The following is a 12,895-nucleotide window of genomic DNA, read 5'->3' as shown; positions in this document are numbered from 1 at the left end:
GTTGGGTGGCTAACGCCCATTGGATTCAATGGCGCTTTTGAAAAGCCTTTGAAATCTTGCCCTTAATCCTCAAGTAATGAGTAGCCCCTTTGATTTCAAGGGGATTATCTGTGGAGGAAAAACACAGCACTTTTATACTACATTATTTACCATATTGAATGTGAGAGGGCCTTTTACATACATGTTTTTTTCCTTAATATTCCTCTATTTCAATTTCCAGATACCTAGTGCTTCCTACATTTAATTTATACATTGCCTACAATTTTTAAAACATTTGATTTTCTAATGCATGTATTGGTCAATTTTATAGTGTCACTAATTTTAGAGAAAAACAGCCTCATTTTTGGTGTGCATATAGTCTCCCAAATCAGAATATAGTTAATTTATACCTAAATTGAGAATGAGTTGTTATATCTTGCTTAGTGTACAGTGTTATATTGTTTAGACTATCAAGGTTACATGCTAAAGCTAATCAATATTAACTGCCAAGTGTTGCTTTTTCATCCGAAGTTCTGTAGTATAGCTCTCTATTAAAAACCTAACTACCCCACAGAGACTACTGTAACTATATTGGGCTTATTTGTTTTTTTAATTAAAATATATTATAATTGTTCATTATGCCCTTCATTACAGGCTTTTCTCTGAAATAAATGCTATGTTTTTTTCTACTTTATAAAAACACTCTAATATGGCACTAACATATATCAGGTAAATTTGATTTATGCAAAGTGGAAAAAGATTGCTCCAGGCTTAGTTATGGGATTATGGTTTGCTCCTAAATCCCTTTCTCGAAATCAGTTTCTCAGCAAAACTGAAAGAAATATTTAAGTAGCACCCTTTCCAAAGAATTGCTTTAATTTGATTAAGTTTAAAGGGCCTATTTTCTGAGTAATGATGTTTGTCTAACACTGATCCCTATGGCACCAAACTGGCCACTTCCACTCAGCTCAATACTTTGCTAGTTATCATTACTCTTTATTTATGCTCCTCCAGCCAGTTTTCAAACCACCTGACAAGGCTTCTATCCAAGCCAAGTTGAATTTATTTTTCCAAGTAAGATTTTCTCAGATACTTTCAAATGCTTTACTAAAGTCCAACCATATTACATGTATACTGAATTTTTTTCATCCTCTAATTTTGGAATTCTAACAGAAAAAGCAGTCAAGTGTGTCGGGTGTGATTTGTTCTTTCTGAGCCCACGTTTTTATTGCTCTTAGTTCCATTATCCTTTTACCTCAAGCTGCTGAATTGTCTGAAACATTTCAATCCATTTCTATGTTAGAGGTAGAGTTAGGAGTCATGATAATCTGGTGTAAGGTGTTACTGTTTGCTCTGGTCATGTTTGTAAATTCACCAGCTTCAGTACTGTTTTGTCTTTTTTGGTGATCTCCTCCGATGCTGGGCTGCTACCGCCATCAGAAAGAGAGGAGGCAAATGATCTCAGCATAGAGTAGAGCTGAAGAATGAATGGAATAGCACAACTGAATACTCATGCATCCGATGAAGTGAGTTGTAGCTCACAAAAGCTTATGCTCAAATAAATTTGTTAGTCTCTAAGGTGCCACAAGTATTCCTTTTCTTTTTTCAAGTCCTACTGATTCTTTGCTCGTTTACACACATTTTTATTATCCTTAGAATGGAACCCAGAATGATAATTTAATCAGCTCTTGTACAAAGGCATTAGTAAAGTTAACTCAGGGTTTTTTTTCCATGAGCCAATAAAAATAGCATAAGACTTTTGTTTACTGATTACTTTTTTTTACCATCTTTGGAGGAATTAATTGCATAACAATGTCGCCTATCAAATTTTCTGGCCTCTTCTATAATACAATCATTCTGATCTACCAACTCAATGGATTTTTCCAACAGATGGTAGCTTTTCAAACCCTACTATTGATCTTCTGGGAAAACCCACCAGTCTAAGGGGAAATCCCCTTCTGTTTGATAGATCTTCCCACTTCCCCTTGCCCACCCTGACAGAATGCCTGGCATGTAGCTGCTCCCTGTCACCTCTGCAGCTTCCCACCATTTTCTTCTTCCTCATTATATTGCAGACCTGTGGAGTGGGAGAAGAACCACTGCCCCTCACTTCCCTGTCCAACCCAGCATCAGAAGGAGACCAACTGAAAAGGGAAGACTGAGGATCACCAGCCACAAAGCTCCAGAATCAGCCTAGGAGAGAGTTGTGCTGGGGAGTAGCATTTCAATTCATGTTTTGCTAGCGGGGTAGGGGAGGATTATAAATTGGTGTTTCTTTTTTTTTTTGAGACCCTTTCCCACAGCAGGGAAGACATGGGAAGCCTGGGCACCATCAACCAATGTATTATGCAAATTTATGAAAATCTATGCAAATTAAATATTCTACTGTATTTTACCACAGATTTTTGGCAGGCATGTTGAGTTCATATGGTTAGCAGCTGACAACATGAAATATGCTCATGTAAAAAGTGTGCTACATTATCTGATTGCATAATGCATAATTTGTGTAATGTCTATGGGAGGATCTGTGCAATAGACTGTTTGTATGTGTATGTGTATTTGTTCTTGTGCACAGGCATATTCTTAACCAATTTCACTCATCCGATGGGTCTATCAGCCTTACACAAAATTCAACAGGTGAAGTAGCACACTTTTAACACAATTCTATCAGCCGCTAGCAACATGAAATCAATTTCCCAAAATAGCTACTGTTGTTTTACAGGTTTCAGAGTAGCAGCCGTGTTAGTCTGTATTCGCAAAAAGAAAAGGAGTACTTGTAGCACCTTAGAGACTAACAAATTTATTAGAGCAGTTTACCACACAGAAAAGACAATAAACATAATGTTATATATTGTGTCCTACAACTAAATTGCAGTTGATTGTATAATTTGGATTGTGTTTTGATTAATTTTACATGATCTTCTGTCAGGAAATATCTGTGTTTTATGAGTCAGCTTCACCTTTAGCGATCTACATCTGATTGTCATTATTTCCCCAACAGGGTATGGCTAAGACATTTAAAATATGATTCAAGAATACCCTAAATTTAAGAACAGATGCTGATATTTGGACCCTCCTAATCAAATCCTCTTTGAGTGTGAAGTACAGAACAGAAAGGTTTTGGCTACTTGACACACGGAGGTAAGCACACTTGGGGGAATCCCCCTGAGAATATGGCCATCTGTCAAGAATTTTTATGACATTTCATCAATCTGGCAAATCTTCTGAAAAACATTTCATATGTTTCAATGGGATTAAAAACAAAACTAATATTTGTATTATAGGACACTTAATTCTTCTCAGTTAATGGCTCACATGTGCAACAGATATAAGACCAGATGTTGTTCCCTTTAGAGTCAAAACACAGTTTTGCTATTGACTCCACTGGGAAGAGGATCAGGCCCATAATTAAATGTGAATTGTAAGAAATTACATTCACACTCTTGACTCCTGAGGCAATTGATATATCATAGGGTTCCCTCCAGGCTCCAAGGACAAAGGATGCGTCAAGGTGGGCAAGATATATCCTAAAGAAAATAAGATATTCCTGTTCATCTAGGAACCAATGCCATTAATGAAGGGAGATAGGATAGGCTCAAGGGTTACCGCTGGGAAGAAAAATGGAGATGGATTTGTTGCAAGTGATCTTGAGAGAGATTATGCTGGTGAAGAGAGGAAAAAGACTAATATTTGCAGTCTAATGATAATACCCAGCTCTTATGTAATGCTTTTCACCATTATCCCCATTTTACAGATGGTGAAATGGAGGCACAGAGAGTTGTAGAAACTTTCCTAAGGTCTACCAGACTACTGGTAGAGCTAGGACTAGAACCTAGCTATCTAGAGTCATGCTCCAGTGCTATAGCCACTAGGCCACACTGATAGATGTACCTACATCTTCACAATGAGTATTTAAAATTTATAGTACAGTGAAATCCCTCCTGTAATGAGATGACACTGTTTGGATTACAGAGCTTCTACTTAAGTAGGTGAGAGATTATGATAGCTAAAACTCCATACTATTCCAAGGGTCAGAAAGATGAACAGGGTGCATTCCCACAACACATTATTTCATAGTGTGACACTGCCCTCACTCTACCTGGTTCCCCAATCAACTCACATATATGTACACATATTGCTATCTTGCAATTTACACAATACAATCCTCACTTTTCTATCTAGACTCAAACTCTTCCTTCCTTTGGGGTTCCAATTTACTCTTGCTTCAGGCCCTGGTTCTCTCAGTTCCTGTAGAACAGGGGAGCCCTGCCAGTTCCACTCCACACATTGGGCCTCCCCCAAGTATTTTTCCAAGACCCTGAGCTCAAACTCCTTCTGCCTTTAGTGCAAAGTCTACCCAGCCTTCTCTCCTGGAGCTGTACTCAGCCCACTATCATTCTAATTCTACCCCCAACAGCATTTCCCCATAGATCTCTCCCAATTCTTTCCCCTGTAAACTGAAAGGTCTCCTTTTCAGTCCTCAGTATGTGCTCACAGGCAGCTGGCCCTCATTCCCAGCTTGGTTTGATGATCCTTCTCAAAACTACCTGTTCTTATAGGGGCCTTGTTTTGGAATTGTGTTGCCTGGCCTCAGCTGCCATTGTCCTTAGGTTCAGACTACCCTGTTATAAAGGGTTAATGATTTGTCCTGATATTTAAACTGGCCCTTCCTCAAAACACTTCCTAGAAATGTCAAGACCTTAGACTGGTTGTAAAACTTGCTGGTATTGGGGCTACTCACTGACTCTTGGATGAAGGGGAGTGAAAAATCTCTTCCCCTATTGGGAATCAAGGACCACAAGTCATTTAACAAGTCACCTTGGCCCAGATTCTAAAAGGTATTTAGGCAGTTCTCTGCTCACAATGCCTAGTGATAGGTCCCCTGCTCAGGGAACCAACAACCCTGAGTTAGGCACCCAGACTGCACCTAAGAATGGGATCCAAAATGCCAGGAAGCTGATTAGAGAGCCCCTTAAATTAGCCAATAGGAAACAATGAGGGAAGAGGTGTGGACTAAACCTCATCCCTCAAATGAATTTAGGTGCCTATCTCCACTCATGATTCACAGCCATTAACTTCCTGGAATGAGGTGTTTAAGCACTTTCTTGCAAAAAATATGCCTTAGAACTTTTAGCTTGTGGTTAGCACATTCACCTGGGATGGGGGCGACCCAAATTCAAATTCCCTACCTCTTCCTGCTTTGGAACAGGGATTTGATGGTCACCTAGCTTTTGGGTGTATGCCTAAACCACTGAGCTAAGGGGTAGGGCATCCTCAATCTCTCATACTGAAACTGTTCCATTTTGTATAATTAATTACATCGTTATTGGAACAAGGACTTGAATTTGGGTCTTCCCCACCCAGGTGAGTGCCCTAACCACAGGCTATTATGTCATTTCCAAGCTTTGTGTGCCCTAATTATATATGTAAATGTATAAAGAGTAACAGTTTCAGAAGACATGCTTAAGAAATTTCCTCCTCTGGGATTAGGCTACCTCATGGGAAGGGAAGACCTAGGTTTCAAATCCAGCAGAGGGGCTATTTGAACCTAGGGCTCCCACAGCCTGAGTGAGAGTTCTAAGCCATGGACTATTGGGTAAAAAGTGTTGGGGGAGGGGAGCTCCTTTTCTTGTTTTTCTGCAAGAAAGGGCTTTAGTGTCTAAGGCCATGCCTACGCTTGCAGAGTTTTTGTGCTGTCAGTTTCACTGGTGATAGGGAACCAGTAAAAGAAAAGCTCTGGTTTGTGTTCTCACTTACTTCCAAAGCATTAGATCATGTTCACATTTGTAGCACTTCCATCGCCAATGAGAGCAGCGCACTTAGGGCAGCTCTCTCCATTTTGACGATCGATCTTGTGGGAATGGGGGGAAAGGTGATCGTGGGGCATCCTGGGTCCCTGCACAGCCTCCTCTCCCCAAACACTGATCAGCTCCAGTAGCTCAGCATTGCTCCAAGCAGGGGATTGTTTGCTCCATGGAGCAGCCATTGTCACCTAGCCAAATGACAAGTGAGCACTTGCCAAGAAAACAGGAAGGGGAGTTTCAAAGTTCCCAAGGCTTTACAGGGGGAGGAGTGAATGTCTGTTTATCTGGTGTTAGAGCAGCAGAGCTGCTGGCCAGAGTGGTCACCTAAGCATTGTGGGATATCCTCCAGAGGCTAAAAGCTACGTAAACAGGAAGAACATGTCTTCACTTACACATCACCGCAAAAGTATCACCGATAAGAGCTGTACGCCTCTCGTGGAGGTGGTTTTCTGTTTGCGGTAGAACTTCTGAGTTTCACCACAAAAAGTCATTGAGAAGTGGAGACGCTCCCATGGTTTTTGCACAAAGGGACTTTTTGCGCTTTACATGACAAGTGTAGACATTCTTTAAGTCCAGGAGAGGATTTATAGTTGTGAATCCCAAGCAGAAAGAGGCACCTCTTTCTGACCCAGAACTAGGTGCCAAACTCCCTTGGATGAGTGGGGTCCTTCCCTGGGTATTTCCTGCAGACTAGATTAGGCAGCTCCCCACTCTGCTTGATGTTTTTTCTGGATTCCATTTGTAGGCACCCAACTCTCCCCAGGCATTGTATAGGGAGCCTGTGCACCTAACTCAGGACTCAGTATTGAACAAAGTAACAGGACTTCTAAACATTAGGCACTCCAATGCTGAATTTGAGTCCCCTTTGTGGATCTAGCTCCAGGTACCTATCCATATTGTTAGGCAACTAAATATCTTTAAAAATATGGCTATTAGTTTCTCTGGGTACATCTACACAGTGAGTGACAACCCACAGCGAGTCTCAGAGCTTGGGTCTTCAGACTCTGTAAATGTTTGGGCTTTTGCTCTGAAGCCTAGAGAGACATCTACACAGCTATTTTTAATGTGGTAGCATGAATCCTCCAAGCCCAAGTCTGTAGACCTGGGCTCTGAGACTTGCTGCTGTAGGCTGCCACTCACAGTGTAGATGCATCCTCTGCAGGTATGTGTTCACTGCGGTTGGGTGAGTGTGACCGCAGTACATGCAGACATACCCAAGATAGTTTTAATCTTGCTAGCTTGGGTCATGATGAACCTGCAAGAGCTCAGACTTCAGTGTGGACAGGCTGCCCGAGTTATTATTCAAGGTCCCGGGTGGGCTTATACAGCCTGCGATGAAGCCCAGGATGCTGCCGTTCATTACCAGTATCCAAGCTAACTAGAGTAAAATGAGCTTGGACACTGGAGTCACACACTCCAATTTCAGTCTATACCTACCCTATGACTCCATTGGATCTGTTAAATGAGGATCATAGCACCTCCCTACTTTGCAGGGATATTGTGAGGCGAAATATCTTAAGGACTGTGAAGTGCTCAGACACTACCGTTAGAGAAGGCCAGAGAAGTACCTCAGACAGATAAAAGGAGTAACACAGCAGTAGGAATTGAAGTTTAAATACCTATTAGCAGAATATTTGGATCCACAGACACTTCCCTTAGAATTTAAACTATGTAAGAAGAATAGACGGGATTTCTGTTTCACTAACAAATTCTTATACATACTTCTTATCTGAATAAGCGAGAAGACAGAGACATTTAGGGCTTTGCAAACACAGAGCTCAATTAAAAACATAATAAAAACTATACAATAAACACTGGATAAAACGCTAAAAACTCAAGGAAATTCAATATGATCGTTAAAGACCAAATTCAATGAGGTTCTTGTACTTGTCATCAGTAGGGACTAGGATGTAAAAAGAGAATGGCATGATCCTACACACACACACAGGGGCTGACAGTGAGTTAAAGTAAAAACACTGGTTTCTTCAGATGATTTTTAGGAGCCACTAGAGAGAGAGTAACCACCCACCAACCTAAAGTGCAGCATTCGAAGTATCAGAGTCCAGATACCCACCAGGGCTAAGCTCACACAGCAGGACCCAAAAATAGCCTTTTATCTTAATAACTTGAATAGCATTACATCTTTTAAAAAGTGTTAACATACTTAATATCTCTGAGGGGAGTAGGATATAAGATGAGCTGTAAGTCACAGCATACGATGAAGAGAATAACCTAGTGATTACCAGACAGGAATTCTATTTCTATCTGGCTACAGTTCAGTAAAATAATGTTAGTGCATTAAATTGTTTGTTTTCTTTTTTTCTTCTTCTTCATATGTGTGCCTGTGTTTATGAGTGATAGTGATGGCAGTGGTTCACTTTTTCCAAACTCACAGTTCTTTTCTCCAACCTGTGAACTTTTATTTAGCTTTCACTTAAAATATATAGTTCTTTTTTTTTCTGAGTTGCAGTAAAAATCACTATTCTGCAAACACACACTGCTCAGCTAACTATTCCAGCAGATGGAAAAATAATATATGCAACATTGCCTGCCCAGCTAAGCTTGTCAAATTCTTATTTGGAAAAGAGCAAAACAGCATTATTTTCTTTGAGAATGGGCTCTTGTCTTTTTCATACTCTGTCTGAAAATGGTTTTACCAATTTATGGCAACTCCTGATGCGAAGGGGAACGGAAGGATGGCAGATATGTTTTTATTGTGTAAATTATATCAATGTACTACACATAAAATATTGATACAGTGATTTAAGGTTTTGCTACCACTTTTCTACTCCATTCACAGGTATTTATGTAGATCACTTCCATTGTATGGTTAAAATTTTCTGCTGTAATTCAGAGTTGTTTGAGAATTAACAGACAGAAAATTGACAGCCAGCTGGAAAAAGATTATAGATAATATTCTGGTTCCTTTGAAAGATTACATTTATTTGCAAATATTATTTCTCCTTATGATAGATTGATTCACTGCTTTCTTAAATCTAAAGTAATCAGTCATTTTTAAGCAGTTGAATTTTGGGACCATTTGTTGCTGAATTGCCTTTAGATGAGATCTTCACATGTTACCTTGTAAGTGTTATCTTCAGTAAGTATATAAGATTTATTGCAATAATACATGACAATTTTGTAAAGGTACAGTAGAGTCTGATTGTGAATGTTGCTCATAGCAGGATTATCTAGCTCCAATCTATATGAATTTGTAACCATTATCACTTCACTGTGAATACTGGAAGAGGATTTCTCATAAAAGTCCCCTTCTGTAGTATTGGAATGCATTTCTCTGCATGTGTCATCTCCACAACTGGAGTGAATTTTGATAAGCTTGGCTTGAAATTATTTTTTTTCTCGGGTGTCTCAAACATAACACCACATTGGGCCATTGAGAAGATTTTCTCTAAGCATACTTTAGACCAGCTTATGTCTGACATTATGCAGGTATTGTGGAGGGAGAGGCCTTCTCACCCATTCATTGCCATCCACGTGATCTACATAGGGAGCAAAGGCATTGCACAGAGCTAGCTCTGCCTTTAGCACTACGAGCCTCGAGGGAACAGGTAGAATTATAGCATCCTCACTGAGTACAGTTGGCTCAGCACAGAAGCACAATACATACTTTGAAAGGATATTGGAGCTTCAACTACAGCCTGAACTCCCCCAGTCGCAGGAAGAATTCTGGCTGACTCAATCAGAAATCCCCTGAAGGCTTCTCTTGTTGCATGGCCAGTAACTTAAAGCCAGAATCTTGCCATTAATTTTGTTTCATAGTACATAGATATAAGGCACCAACCATTAGTAAAATAAGTACAGCAGGTTCTGCACAAAGGCATGAGCACACCACCATAAATACCCTTTTTGTGATCTCTTTGTATCACTAAGCTTATCACACACACCTAACACCCATGGCTTGATTCAATATAAACCAAATGACTTTTAAGGTTCAAAAACTGAATGAGATCTAAGAAAAAAAAATTCTACACACCTCCCCACCAAAAAGACCTCCTCTACCAACAGCTGCCTCCACCTGATGACTTTGCTGTCTTCCCACCAGCTGTCTCTCTTGTTCCATACTTGTGGGCTTCATTCACTTTCACTCTGCTAACATTTATGCCTTCCCAAACTGACCTTCTGAAATTCCTATCTATAGATTTTCCCTTACATTTTCACTGTCTAGCCTTAGCAGCTGCATCTGTCCATTGATTCTTCTACTGCACCAGCCTTGAATTTTCTTTTTGATCCTGAACTCCATGCAGTACATGAAAGGATTCCAGAATATGTAGCTAAGTGCTAGGTTGAAGAATATTTAAGAAGAGTGGTGGACTACAGCATAGGCCTTATGTGTATTCTATACCTGAGAAAGAAGTTGAAATATATAGGTAATACTGGCACATTTTACTGATTGGATCCTAACATAAATAATTAGGCAAGTACTCTCCCCCACCCCAAGTTTATCACAAGTACACACATTAATACCCTTAATTAAAATGTCATATTAATGTCTGTGTTTTATTTCATAGCCCACTTATTTTCTTGCCAAACAAACTAATTGTATTATTAGCTGCTTTTTGAATCCTCTCCAAACTCAATTCAAAATTATTCTAAGCATTTGTTGCTTCTAACCAGTAATGCATGAACCATTCCTAAGGAGTCATTTATTTCAACAATGTCACCTTTTATGACTGCAAATCTATTCCAAATTTATTCCAAATCTAACATCTATTTTGGGCCAACACAAGCCTAATCTTACTCCCAATTATATGAATAGCAAAACTCTATTTGACTTCATTGGAACAGGTGCAGACCTAAAGTTCAAGTCTCTGTGTTGTTCATAAGAAGTCTGATGTGACTGTTCATAAAAGTATTTGATATTTGTTTTCTTCCATTTTCAGATCTTAGCCACATAGCATTGCTTCTGTGCTTTGATTGGAGGGGCATAAGTAATAAAGAAGGGAAAGTCATAAACAAACCAGTGGGGACTTGAATCTGAGCATGGGAGCAATTTGTCAGGAACTTGCAGGAGATATGCAAGCAAGACTAGGGACTTTAAGAACAATTTACTTTTTTCTGGACAACAGAATCCTTACCTAAGCACCAACTGAATTACCCTACGGACAGGCTGGGATCAGAGTTCAATTTACTTTTCTTTTGTTTCACTTACACAAAATAATTGTAAAGGGAGTGGCCAAATCTTTGACTAGCTCATATAATTGGCCCAGTGTTAGGGCTCTGGCAAAGGAGTTAGGGAATACTCCCACTACTTTCTTACTAGACCTGATCAGAAAATGTTGCTGAAAATGAAATTGCAATGACAAACTATAAATTTTCATTTTCAATTTTTGTTCTGTTTTCCTGCCACCTCTAGTTATTACTAAATTAGCAGAGTGGTCCAGTCCATACATACACATATATTAACAAATGCATTTATTGAATTGAATAATTTCCATTTCCTAGTCATCCATCACCATTTACCACTGTCACTCTCAAAATTCCTTTAGTAATTGCAAGTGCATGTGAAGTGCTAACGGTTAAGGTTGTGGTCATACAGCATTGTCTCTCTTATTTAATTAATTGCATTAAGACCAACTGATTGTATTCTGGAAAAAAGGGTTAAAATAGTTGTTCAGATAAAAAAGGGGAATTCACTCTGACAATATGTGCTATCTGTAACTCTATTACACGAACTTTCATGAAAGAAATTCTGTTTGTAAACAATGCTAGTGGAAAAGGAAGACAACCTCAAAACTTGTACCAAGATACATGTGAATACTCATGCAAAGGAGTATTCACAACAGAATTGGTTTTGTGGCCACCTTAAAAGCTCTTTGCATTTGTGACTCACCCAGTTAGGAGGTAGAAAAATGACATGTAAATTAGATGATGAATCACAGAGAACTACAAGAGAATTATGATAAGTGAATGCTGAAGCAATAGTCATGGTGAGTTGTTGGTGAACAATCCATAGTCTTCAACATGTTTACATACGCTATTGGTGAAATAATTTTTAATAACACATTCATTACAAATATCATCCTCTGTCCATGGATAATCCACAAACAAAAGGAGAGACTAAATAATTCAAGCAAAGTGTTCACTGCAAATAGCTTGTACAGACCTAGTTAATGTCCCATCACATATACAATATTTCGCAGAAATATAAAGTCTATTTATTAAATTCACTGCTGTAATTGTCATAGTGATAGCTTGTGCATGTTCCGTCTTTGCTGCCAAGGGTGTCTGTTACACCTTGTGTGCCAGAAGCATTTGTGAATGAATCCATCCCAATACTGTGTTAATATTATGAAATAATAGCCTGTTTCTAAGAGTCTTTATTGGAAATAAAAGTGAAGAGCTAAAGTACTGGTAGCAGCAGAGGAGAAACTAAGGAGTCTGCCACAGAGATGTTCAGTACTCATGCAGAAGCAGGGAGCTGGGGGGAGGGGAGCTCTGAACAACTGCCTTTCCCTATCTACTCTAAAACAACTGTACACACACTGTGTTGAGTTACAACTAAGCCCCGTCTTTGGGTTTGTCTTTATTAACAAAGAAAATCATAATATAACACAAAGTTAGACCAGGTCTTCTCCTTAGATCTCTACCTCAGTATTGCCTAGTCTACTTGGTCCTCTCTCATCTTTCTCACATCCAGATGGCATAATGATGAGTTACCTGCCTCTGTGATTCAGCACAACCCACTTAATCCTTTCACAACAGAAGCAGCACCTGCTAACAGAATAGGGAGTTTTAGGCAAACATTGGTAGCCTGTTATGCACCTCCCTTATTACAACCATGCCCAGAACATATTCTCTGATTCTCTCTTCCCGGCACAAGCCATTTGAGATCCAGCGCTGAAAGACTCCTATAGTTGCCAAAGGACCCGTCCATACACATCACCACTGTTTTTCCTATGGCCAGAAGCTCATCATATGACCTTCTCCCTTTTGTGTGAAAAAATGCACCAAATCTCACCCCACAATAACAGCCCAGTGCAATGAACAGGCCGTCGCCACTCAGAGTGGTCCCGCTCAAGTCCCTTACTTGTAGGGAAATTATTTCCACAAGAGACGTCAAAGACTCCCCATGCATGTAAGTGTGGATCCTG

Source organism: Dermochelys coriacea, chromosome 5 (assembly GCF_009764565.3).
Source record: "Dermochelys coriacea isolate rDerCor1 chromosome 5, rDerCor1.pri.v4, whole genome shotgun sequence".
Taxonomy (NCBI): domain Eukaryota; kingdom Metazoa; phylum Chordata; order Testudines; family Dermochelyidae; genus Dermochelys; species Dermochelys coriacea.
Note: the sequence above shows the minus strand (reverse complement) of the source record.